This window comes from Vulpes vulpes, chromosome 9 (genome assembly GCF_048418805.1).
Source record: "Vulpes vulpes isolate BD-2025 chromosome 9, VulVul3, whole genome shotgun sequence".
NCBI classification, from domain to species: Eukaryota; Metazoa; Chordata; class Mammalia; order Carnivora; family Canidae; genus Vulpes; species Vulpes vulpes.
The window spans coordinates 12,907,105-12,916,816 of record NC_132788.1 but is presented as its reverse complement, the minus strand read 5'-3'; the positions used below and the strand labels follow the sequence as shown (position 1 = coordinate 12,916,816).

At 40.5% G+C, this 9,712-nt stretch overlaps 1 long non-coding RNA gene across 1 annotated transcript; it reads left to right on the top strand.

Moving 5' to 3' along the window:
• Positions 1 to 2,821: 2,821 nt before the first annotated feature.
• Positions 2,822 to 7,556, top strand: LOC140594050 (uncharacterized). Its single transcript, XR_011994580.1, has 2 exons — positions 2,822 to 2,920; positions 6,768 to 7,556. It is a non-coding gene; the product is annotated as an uncharacterized lncRNA (long non-coding RNA).
• The last annotated feature ends 2,156 nt before the right edge of the window (positions 7,557 to 9,712 follow it).

Sequence of the window (9,712 nt, the reverse complement as noted above, 5' to 3'; positions counted from 1 at the left end):
GCCTTCTCTGAGAATCTCATCTGATATGTGGTGTTTCCCTTGTGCTCCAACTAACACTTTATGTAGCACTGTTTTGTTTTTTTTTTTTCTAAAATGCAATTGTCAGAAATATTCTTCATTTGTTTCTCAGATTCTCCATGTTAAAATTCCATCTTCACTGGAGCAGCGACCCTGTCTGTCTTGCTCGATGCTGCATTCTCAGTTCCCGGGAAAGTGCCTGCACAGAGTAAGAGGGAGGTTTGCATGAACAAGTGGGTCATGAATAAATCCTCATGCCATCAAGGCCTTTCAGAAAAACTATCAAAGCTGGCATTTGAGAATCAATGGTGAGTGGGTGATCAACTTTGTTTTCCTTTGACCCTGCTACCACGGTTGAATTTCACTCAGGGAAATCTCTCTTTGAGCTCCCTTCCGACGTTTTAAGTTGGGTATCTATTTCTTGATTTACAAATATAAAAATTATGTGAGGATGGATTATATAGGTACTTTGCCAGGGTCATGGATTCACTAAGTCATCCTGCATCCTACAATAAGGCAGGATGGATATTTGGAAATAAATACTTCCTTGAAGACACCCAGATGCACATTTTATAATGTCATTTACTTTTGACTGCTAGTAAATCAGAAGATTTAAGTCATACCCCAGAAACTAGATGAAGCAGGTGTGCCAAAAGTCTGGTTTTGGGTGTACTTTTGGCAGCTGTCCAACAGTGCATGAGCATCTCAGGATTCCCTGGCCGCAGATAGAGAATCAATGTCACATGAAGAGCACTTAAAGTTGCTAGAACTAGCCCTATCATCAATGGATTTGTCATGGTGGGATTTTAGCAGTGCTGGGAAAACTTTCCCTGCTATAACACCATAAAAATCAAACTTAGTGTATAAGGAAAGGAAACTTCTGTTAATTTATACCAAGAAAAACAAAGCAAAACAAAACAACCCAAAATACATATAACTAGTATTCCTTTCTTCATAAAATATTCATTGACTATCCATTGGGTAGTAGAGGAAATACCCAGAAGATTAATAGGATATAGCTATATAGGATTGAGCTACATAGGATTGAGCAACTCACAACTTAGTGGATGGGATGAATATGTCTATTTACAATTATACTATATTACAATATGTGTACTTATTGAGACATGATTATTACAGAACACCTAATTCAACTTGAGAGAAAATGTGAAATAAGTTTACCTGTCAGCCGAGTTTTGAAAGCTTAGTAGGGTTTAGTAGTACAGCAGAGTGGGAAAAACCAAGGACATTTTGTGCAAAGGAGTACACCTCAAGCTTTTAGTAGAAAGTTCCCACTTCTAATACAGAGGGAAGAGAATGCCAGCTGGATCCCAACAGCAGTGAAGATTTGACCAATGGTGACAAATCCAGCAGTTACCCTTTGCAGTGGGGTTGTGGCCTTGGTGGAGGCTAGGTACTGCCTCACACAGAGAAGTGACCCACATAGCAGACCCAGTCTACTTAGTTCAGTGATTGTCAACCTGGGGGGATCTCCCTTCCCCCCAACCATAAGACATTTGTCAATGTCTGGAGATGTTTTTGGTTGTCATAATGGGGAAGAGGTGCGTTGGCATCTAATGGATAGAGGGGCGCCTGGGTGGCTCAGCGGTTGCCTTTGGCTCAGATCGTGATCCTGGGGTCCTGGGATCAAGTCCCGTGGGGATCAGGCTCTCCACAGAAAGCCTGCTTCTCCCTCTGCCTATGTCTCTGCCCCTCATGAATAAATAAATAAAATCTTTAAAAAATTATAATGGGTAGAGACCAAAGATGCTGCTGAACATCCTACAATAAGCAGAGCAGCCACCACAACAGAGAAGTACCCAGTTCCAGTGTTAATAGTTAACTGTTAAAGGTCCCAGATTAGACATAGCTATTTTCTTTCTTTTTTTTAAGGAAGATAGTCTAACATGTTGTTTATTTAGTTAGTTAAAAATGAGAACAGTTCGATATTAAGAACAATAACATAAGAAAGTAGTTCTGACATAAAAATTTTTAACGAAGTTTCAAATAAATTGCAATGACCATACTATTAATAAAAAGTTTAGAACAAGATATTGCTACAACCATACGTTGCTAAGATACAGTCATCTTCTCACTAAAGAACCAGTTTGAGTGGCATAGGGTACTTTACGTTAACAATTAAAATTAGCAAATGTCTTTTTAAAATGTCTCATTGCTTTCATTTTCATTATATCCAAATATAAATAGAGTTTTTAAAAAAATTTTAAATTCAACTAATTAACAAATAATGTATTATCAGTTTCAGAGGTAGAGGTGAGTGATTCACCAGTCTTATATAAAATTAATTAATGTCCGCTACCCAGTTACCCCGCCACCCTCCCCGTCTCCAATATACTCATTTTCAATTACACACAATACAATGTAAATTTCTAACATTTAGCATAGAACTTTAGAAATGTTGCTTCTCCATGCTCTAAAAGATTCTGTGTCCTATGGTTTGAGAAGCTCCTCTTTTGTTATTTCTCTTGGTCAGCCCTCCCTCCTAACCTTTGTGTCCGCCTCAAACTGATGAGGCTGGTTGATGTGTAACTAGGATGCTGACATGGAAAGGAGGCCACATTTCAGATTGCAAAAAAGAAAAAAAAAGGAAAAAAAAAAGACTTGAGGACTAATATTAATGAACAATTGTTAAATAGTCTGGTGGTTCTGTTTCAGATTGATTGCAAAAATTTGGCCTTTTTACCTATTTAATGAGTTCTTGATTCAGAATCTTCTTGCCTTGCTTTGCCTACATAGATTTTTTTTTTTTTTTTTTTTTTTTTTGCCTACATGGATCTTGAAGAAGGATCTATACCCCTGGGGGAATGGATCCCTGGAAAGCAGAATTCACAGATCAGATGGTAGCAGTGGTCCCAACCTAAACAGTAAAAGCCTTTTTTTGGTAAGTCCTGTCTTTCCTTCTGGATGTACACAGAATTTAGTCACTCTGGTTCTCTGTCAATACTTGGTACTATACCATTTGATTCTTTGGAGATTGTAAAGACTAAAGTTGATATTCAAGAATGTAAAGGCTGACTGATGATTTTAAATTTAAGATATTGGGAAGATAGGTGATCCTGAGAGACCCATAAAAGAGCAAGTGTTTCATATGTTTGCATCTGCTCATTTTGAAATACATACACATAATCGAATACCTGCCCCTTGATACGGGATGTTCCGAATTAGCAGAAATTCTACGATGTAATTCATAGGACAGGGCAGAACGAGAGGATGAATCCTTTAAAGTACAGGCAGAAACTTTAGTCAGACAAACTGATGGGATTGCTGCCAAAGCAAAAGCAAAATGAAAAAACAAAACAAACCCCTCACAGTTGGACCACCCTGAGAGTTTCCTCCAACAAATGCGGCCAAATATCCCTATATTCAGTGACTTGATTCTGCGATTCTGAATTATCAGCACCTGTCACTTGATTGCTTCAGGGAAGGATCATTTGAGAGAAAATGTTATTTCAAAGCTAATAATGGAAAGAGAAAGAAAGTGGTACTCATTTCTCTGGCAGTATTTACCTTGAGTACTGGGAGTAAGAAAAGGATAAATTCAAGCTATTTGGGAATATGAGACAGGATTTGTAAACCAGAAGGACAAGTTTTGCCACCCATAAGAATTGCTCGGAATACATGGTAAAAGTGCATATTCCCCACCCATTCCCATGAATTCTGACTCAACAAGCTCTAGGGGTATTTCTGGGCAAGTGCTATGGTCTCAGCTGTACAAAAGAACTGTCAAAGAGGTCAACTCAAGGTTGGTGGGCAGCAGAATAGTAGGGTGCATGATAAGAAAGAGCTCAATAAATATTTGTTGAATGAATTGTGTCTAGCTCTTTTTCTAGAAACAGAAATCCCTCATTGCTTTCATTTTTTTAAAAAGATTTTATTTATTGATTGATAAGAGGCACACACACATACACACACACACACACACAGAGAGAGAGAGAGAGAGAGAGAGCAGAGACACAGGCAGAGGGAGAAGCAGGGTCCAGGCAGGGAGCCTGATGTGGGACTTGATCCCAGGACTCCTGGATCATGCTCTGGGCCAAAGGCAATCGCCAAACCACTGAGCCACCCAGGGATCCCCTCATTGCTTTCATTATGAGTAGGTTGCTGATGGTCTTATTTGGATATATAATATTTTAGAGAAATTCAACTCTCTCCTATTTATTCTGCATTCTGTGTTGGATGAATTTTAGTCTCTGGTGTCAGACAGCTCAAGTTATGTTAACTCTTTCCTTCCCTAGCAATATGACCTTGGGCACTTCTCTTGGCAGCCTTTGACCTCAGGTTTTAAATTTCTAGCCTGAGAAATTGAATAACTACTTCTCAAAATGTCATGTAATACCGAAAAGTAAGAAAAGGAAATAATATATGTGACACAGTACAAAGTGTGCCACGAATGTTATTTATTTTATGATTCCTAGCAATCAATTATAACCTAGAATTCAGAAGTGTATAACAGGCAGTGGCAGTGAGGTACTTTTAATCAATCCTCTTCTCTAAGAAAATATGTTTTCCTCCATGGCCGAGAGCCAGATTTAAAGTAAAATGCAAGTTAAATATCATTGACAAGTTCAAGTGGTACCTTCCCCACATTCTTTTTTTTTTTTTTTTTTTTTTTTGCATTGTTTCAAGAATCAACATCACTGGGGCGTAGCTTGCTTTGAAAGACAGTGTTCATTCAGTTCCCATAGGAGTCCACTCATCTCTAACAGGAGAGTGGATGGTCTGTAGATGGAGGAGGCTAGTTAAGAAAACCAGCCCACTGCTGAGCCTCCCCACCAGAAAAGCCACTTTTCCTATGTGTACATGCAAACTCACACACACAAGTAGCCACATGTACAATTCCCTGAATTCTCACCCTGTAAAAGATGAGTCAGATGTGTTCTTCTTACCTCGCCTTCAGCTGTGCTGTATGAAATGTATGTGTTGGTAAAGGATAATTCTTTAAGGGTGTCGACGAGCAATTAAATGTTAGAGTGGAGAAGGAAGTGAGTGTCTGAAAGTAATTCCAAAGCTTTTTTTCCACCCCCCCTTCCTACTTCTTTTCTTTCTGATAAAAGAGGCATAAACATTTCTGGGAAATGAATCATCCTGTCGACTGCATGAAAAATGCAGGCACTTTCCTGTTTAAACCGAGCATATTAAAATAAAATAAAGGAAAAAGAAAGCACGGAGGTAAAATAAAGCATGGTGGGGATTAATCATATGGGCACAAGTCAGCCAGACATAACAAAGCCCAGACAAATACCAGGCAGGTGCTGCCTAACTTGAAGGGCACAATGACCTGCCAGGATCCAGCTTAGTCCTGTCTTTGGTGATGTTCGGTATTAGTCAGAGCTTCCCGCACTTCAAGCATCAGAAGCTCTATTGAAATTAGCTGAGGAAAAGAAAGGAAGTTTCCTGTCACCATAGAAAGAAAGTTGGGTTTGAGGATGACTAGCAGACCATCCACTCTGGTCTCTGCTTCTGGAACGTGGGCTTCATTCTCATGGATGAACCTCCTTAAGATGATGAGTGGAACAAGAAATTCAAGTCCTAAATCTATATCTTCCAACTTCAAGGTACAAGAGGAAATAAGAATGATAGAGTAGGTTAGATTTGAGATATAGACAGGAGGTAAAGTCACAGAGACATGGGGTGTGTGTGTGTGTGTGTGTGTGTGCATCCAGGGGCAATCTGTGGTGGACATGATGATGTGATGCAGAGCCAAAATACTTCTTTAGGAATGAAAACCTCATGATCCAACTTTTTGAAGTGTTACTGGCATCCTCTGCTGCAGTTACTTTTGGAGGGTCCCTCCACCTGAAAGACCCACTTCTCCCAAGATCATAATCCTTTCCCAGGATAGTTGGCAATCTCCATCTGATGACAGACAGACAGATAAAAGCCTGTCTCTCCCACTCCAATTTGGGGAAGTTTTGAGAGACCTCTTTGCCCACTTATTCCCCCTCCCTCCCACAAGTGTGGAGTCCAAGATCATGGTGCTAGTGAAACCCTTGCATGCTCGGCTCCATCTTGGCATTGGCTTCTCAGGAAAGCCACCCAGTGACAGTTGAGAAGGAAGAAAAGAGAACACAACTCTGTATATCACTACTCCTTAAGGTGCAGAAAGAAAAGTAGCATCTGTTTAAGAAAGAAAAAAATTGAGGCGGAGAAGCTTGGTCCAGAGAGATCAGTATTATAAGGTTGGTTGTCTTCCCCCCAATATGCTCCATTCATTTATTCAGGTGAGTACATTGACTTAGAGAGGATCAAGCAGGGTGTCTGAGGTTTATGGTAAATTTTTAATAGCAGTGAGAGGGACTAGTCATTCCAACAAGACGCAAGATTGACAAGTCGTGCTGAGGATCCAGATGAGACAGGAACCATAATAGAAGAGTTACCAAACTGGACAGTAATGCCGTCTACCCTTGCATTGCTTGGTGAAGACAACGGCTTGATTGATAAATATTTGGGGATTTATGTGGAACTGTAGAACAGTTGCATAAAAGCCAGAAGCCAAGAGAGTTGAAGTAGACGTTTGAAATAAGAAATAAAACACAGATACACAATTATTGATTCTTCTATATCAATCATATTTGTATTTTCATATTTTGTTTCCAAGGAATGGTTACAAGGTAACATTCCACTTTTTCTTGATTATTTTAAGTGGGTTTTTGTTTGCAATAATGTTTTACATTATTATTAATATGAGTATGTATTAATGAGGCCAACATCCCATCTGTCTTTTCTAGGTCCCATGGATCCGTGATGAATAAAAAAAACACAATATGGATATGCAATTACATAAACAATTAAAATGTAAGGTAGAGATTAAGTCTTCTTCAGCTTTTAGCCAGCCAGAGATTTCACAGTGCAAAAAAATGTAAGAAGGATGTTCTGTTAGCATGAGTTCACTTCCTCTTCCAATAACGCATGCCATCCTTGAAGTGGGGGCATGAGGATAGAGGGTGAGAATTTGGAGAATGACTAGAGGCTCATCTTGGGCTTTCCCACAGTACTGGTGAAAAGAGGTTTTACCTTAGGTTGCCTCTGCCTAGCAAGGAGAGCCCTACTGAAATGAAAGGGCAGTCATCTAAACGAAGAAAAGAAGACCACTGATCCCAAAGGGAGAAGTAAATAATGAGAACAGAGACACTAGAAGCTCACCAGTTTCAGACAGAGTGTGCAGTCCCCTCATCTGTGCCTCATGGTACTCAACACCAACCACAATCTTCTATCTGATTTCCTATTTGTTTACCAATCTGTCTCTTCCATTAGTTAGAAGCTCCTGAAGGGCAAGCTCTGTGTGTCATCTGCCTTTTTGTCTCAAGAACCCTTCAGAGGGATCCCTGGGTGGCGCAGCGGTTTGGCGCCTGCCTTTGGCTCAGGGCGCTATCCTGGAGACCTGGGATCGAATCCCACGTCGGGCTCCTGGTCCATGGAGCCTGCTTCTCCCTCTGCCTATGTCTCTGCCTCTCTCTCTCTCTCTATCATAAATTTTAAAAAAAATAAATAAATACAAATAAAAAAATAAAAAAAAACTTTCAGAGAGTCGGTTTGTGATGTGGTGTCCAAGAAAGGTAGACTGAGTAAAGGAACTCAATAGATAAATATGACAATTATTTTTGTAGGTATTGAACTCAAATGTCTCAAAGCTCCATCATAATAAAATGAGATTTCTTATATTGACATTATTGGGACCTTTGGTAATTCATTCCAGGAAAACTTCATGTCTGTGCAATATTCAGGGCAAGGAATGGGCTGTATCCTCTCTGCCCAGTACAATCGATGCTTGACATTTCAACCAGCATGAGGTTATCATACAGCCACTCTTTATTCTGGATGCTGGGAAAGCTCCAAGTTCACTAGGGAGGGTGGGGCAGGGGGCCAACTCCAGCGTTTAGATTCTCAAACTGTTTCCAATTAGGAAATGACTTCTGTGTTTCTCCCACTCAGGTGCCTTTGATTAGTGAGAAGCACAAATATGCAGTCCCTCAAAAATGCGCTCCCTTGGTCAGAACCTACAAAAGCTAATCAACTGTCCAGCTGGCTTACATTTCTATACATTCCTTGACACACACAGATGTATCTTGAACCTGGCTGGCCTATCCTCGTGCATGGCTGCCAGACTCCACAAGGCTAACTAAGGAATGCTCAGAGTTGTTTTTGTTTCTTATACCAGGGACCCTGACCTGTAGGATAGAGCCCCTTCACCAAGCAGCTGTGTGACCTTGCCAAGTCCTGACCCAGCTATCCATGAAGTTGCTTTAAGACTGTAGGTGTGGATATTTTTTTTCTTTTTTTTCTTTCTTTTTTTTTTTTTTTAACCACTGGTAAGTGATTGCAGCTCTTTAGAAGGGAAGGCTGAATAATGAAGAATAGTGATGCATGTGTGTACGTGTGTGTGCATGTGTCACAGTGTCCAATATTAAGCCTTTTACTATCTAATACATTTGGGTTTGGAATTGAGATGAAGGCCATCGAGAAGATCAAGGAATGGTGGAGAGGCTTCTCATGCCCTCTTTTCTCCAATCTTGCCCCCCTTTGCAGCCTGATAGATTTGACCAGGTCTGATCAGCTCTCTCTGTGGCTCTAGACAAGGGCTTCCCGTGACTTTTTGAAATAAAGCAGAATTCTTTGTGTTCTGTAGGTACCTGTCTCCCTCTGCAAGGTGTCCTCACCTTGGTCTAAGTCTCACTCTCACACCTGCTCCTCTCTGTCCCTGTTGTCCCTTTTCTGTGGTTCCCATTTTTTTTAAAAAGATTTTATTTATTTATTCATGATAGAGAGAGGCGGGGGAGAGAGATTAAGAGGCGGAGACACAGGGAGAGGGAGAAGCAGGATCCATGCTGGGAGCCCGACGTGGGACTGGATCCCAGGTCTCCAGGATCACACCCTGGACCAAGGCAGGAGCCAAACCGCTGAACCACCCAGGGATCCACTGGTTCCCATGCTTTTCTGTCTCATCTGATCTCATCCACTGGTCCTAACACAAGCTTTCCTCTCATCATATAAGTGCCCTTCACGGTGTCCTTCCCAGGTGCAACTTTACCGGGAACTATGTGATCGTTCATTACAGATGTAGACACTCACAGACAACTGTGTTGGTGTCATTCTGAGCTGTTCTCCAGGGTCCAGCCCTGTGCCTACACACAATTCTGTTGCCAGTTATGTTGAGTTCAGGTAACACCCAGGGACTCTTCCTTTGTGCCCCTCGCCTGCCCACACATATCCTTTTCCTGTGTCTTTGCTACCCTTTCTCCTAAGCCACAAATTCTCTCTTAAAGGAGGATTTTTTTTTACATTTTTAAGGAAATCACCTATGATGACAAGGTATTATTTAAGATCCATTAGTTAGGGAATATCCTAGATGAGCAAAACAATTTACAAATTTACCATCTGGCCCCCAAATGTGTATCTGCTTTTCTAAACCCACAAAAACACATATCGTATTCTCTATGCTTCTTGACCTTAGTATCCAATTCATAATAGGTGCTCAATACCATGTACCATCTCTTTCGATACCTGTATACGTCTCTCTTCAGCTTTATTTAAGCTCCATACCAGTAATTATTCTGGTTTACATCAATACACCCTAATAGTTAATGTATTTTTATAAACCCCATTTCACTTGCTTTACATTTCCCAGGCAATACAATCTCAATTACATCATCCACAGTCAACTATAAGATAAACA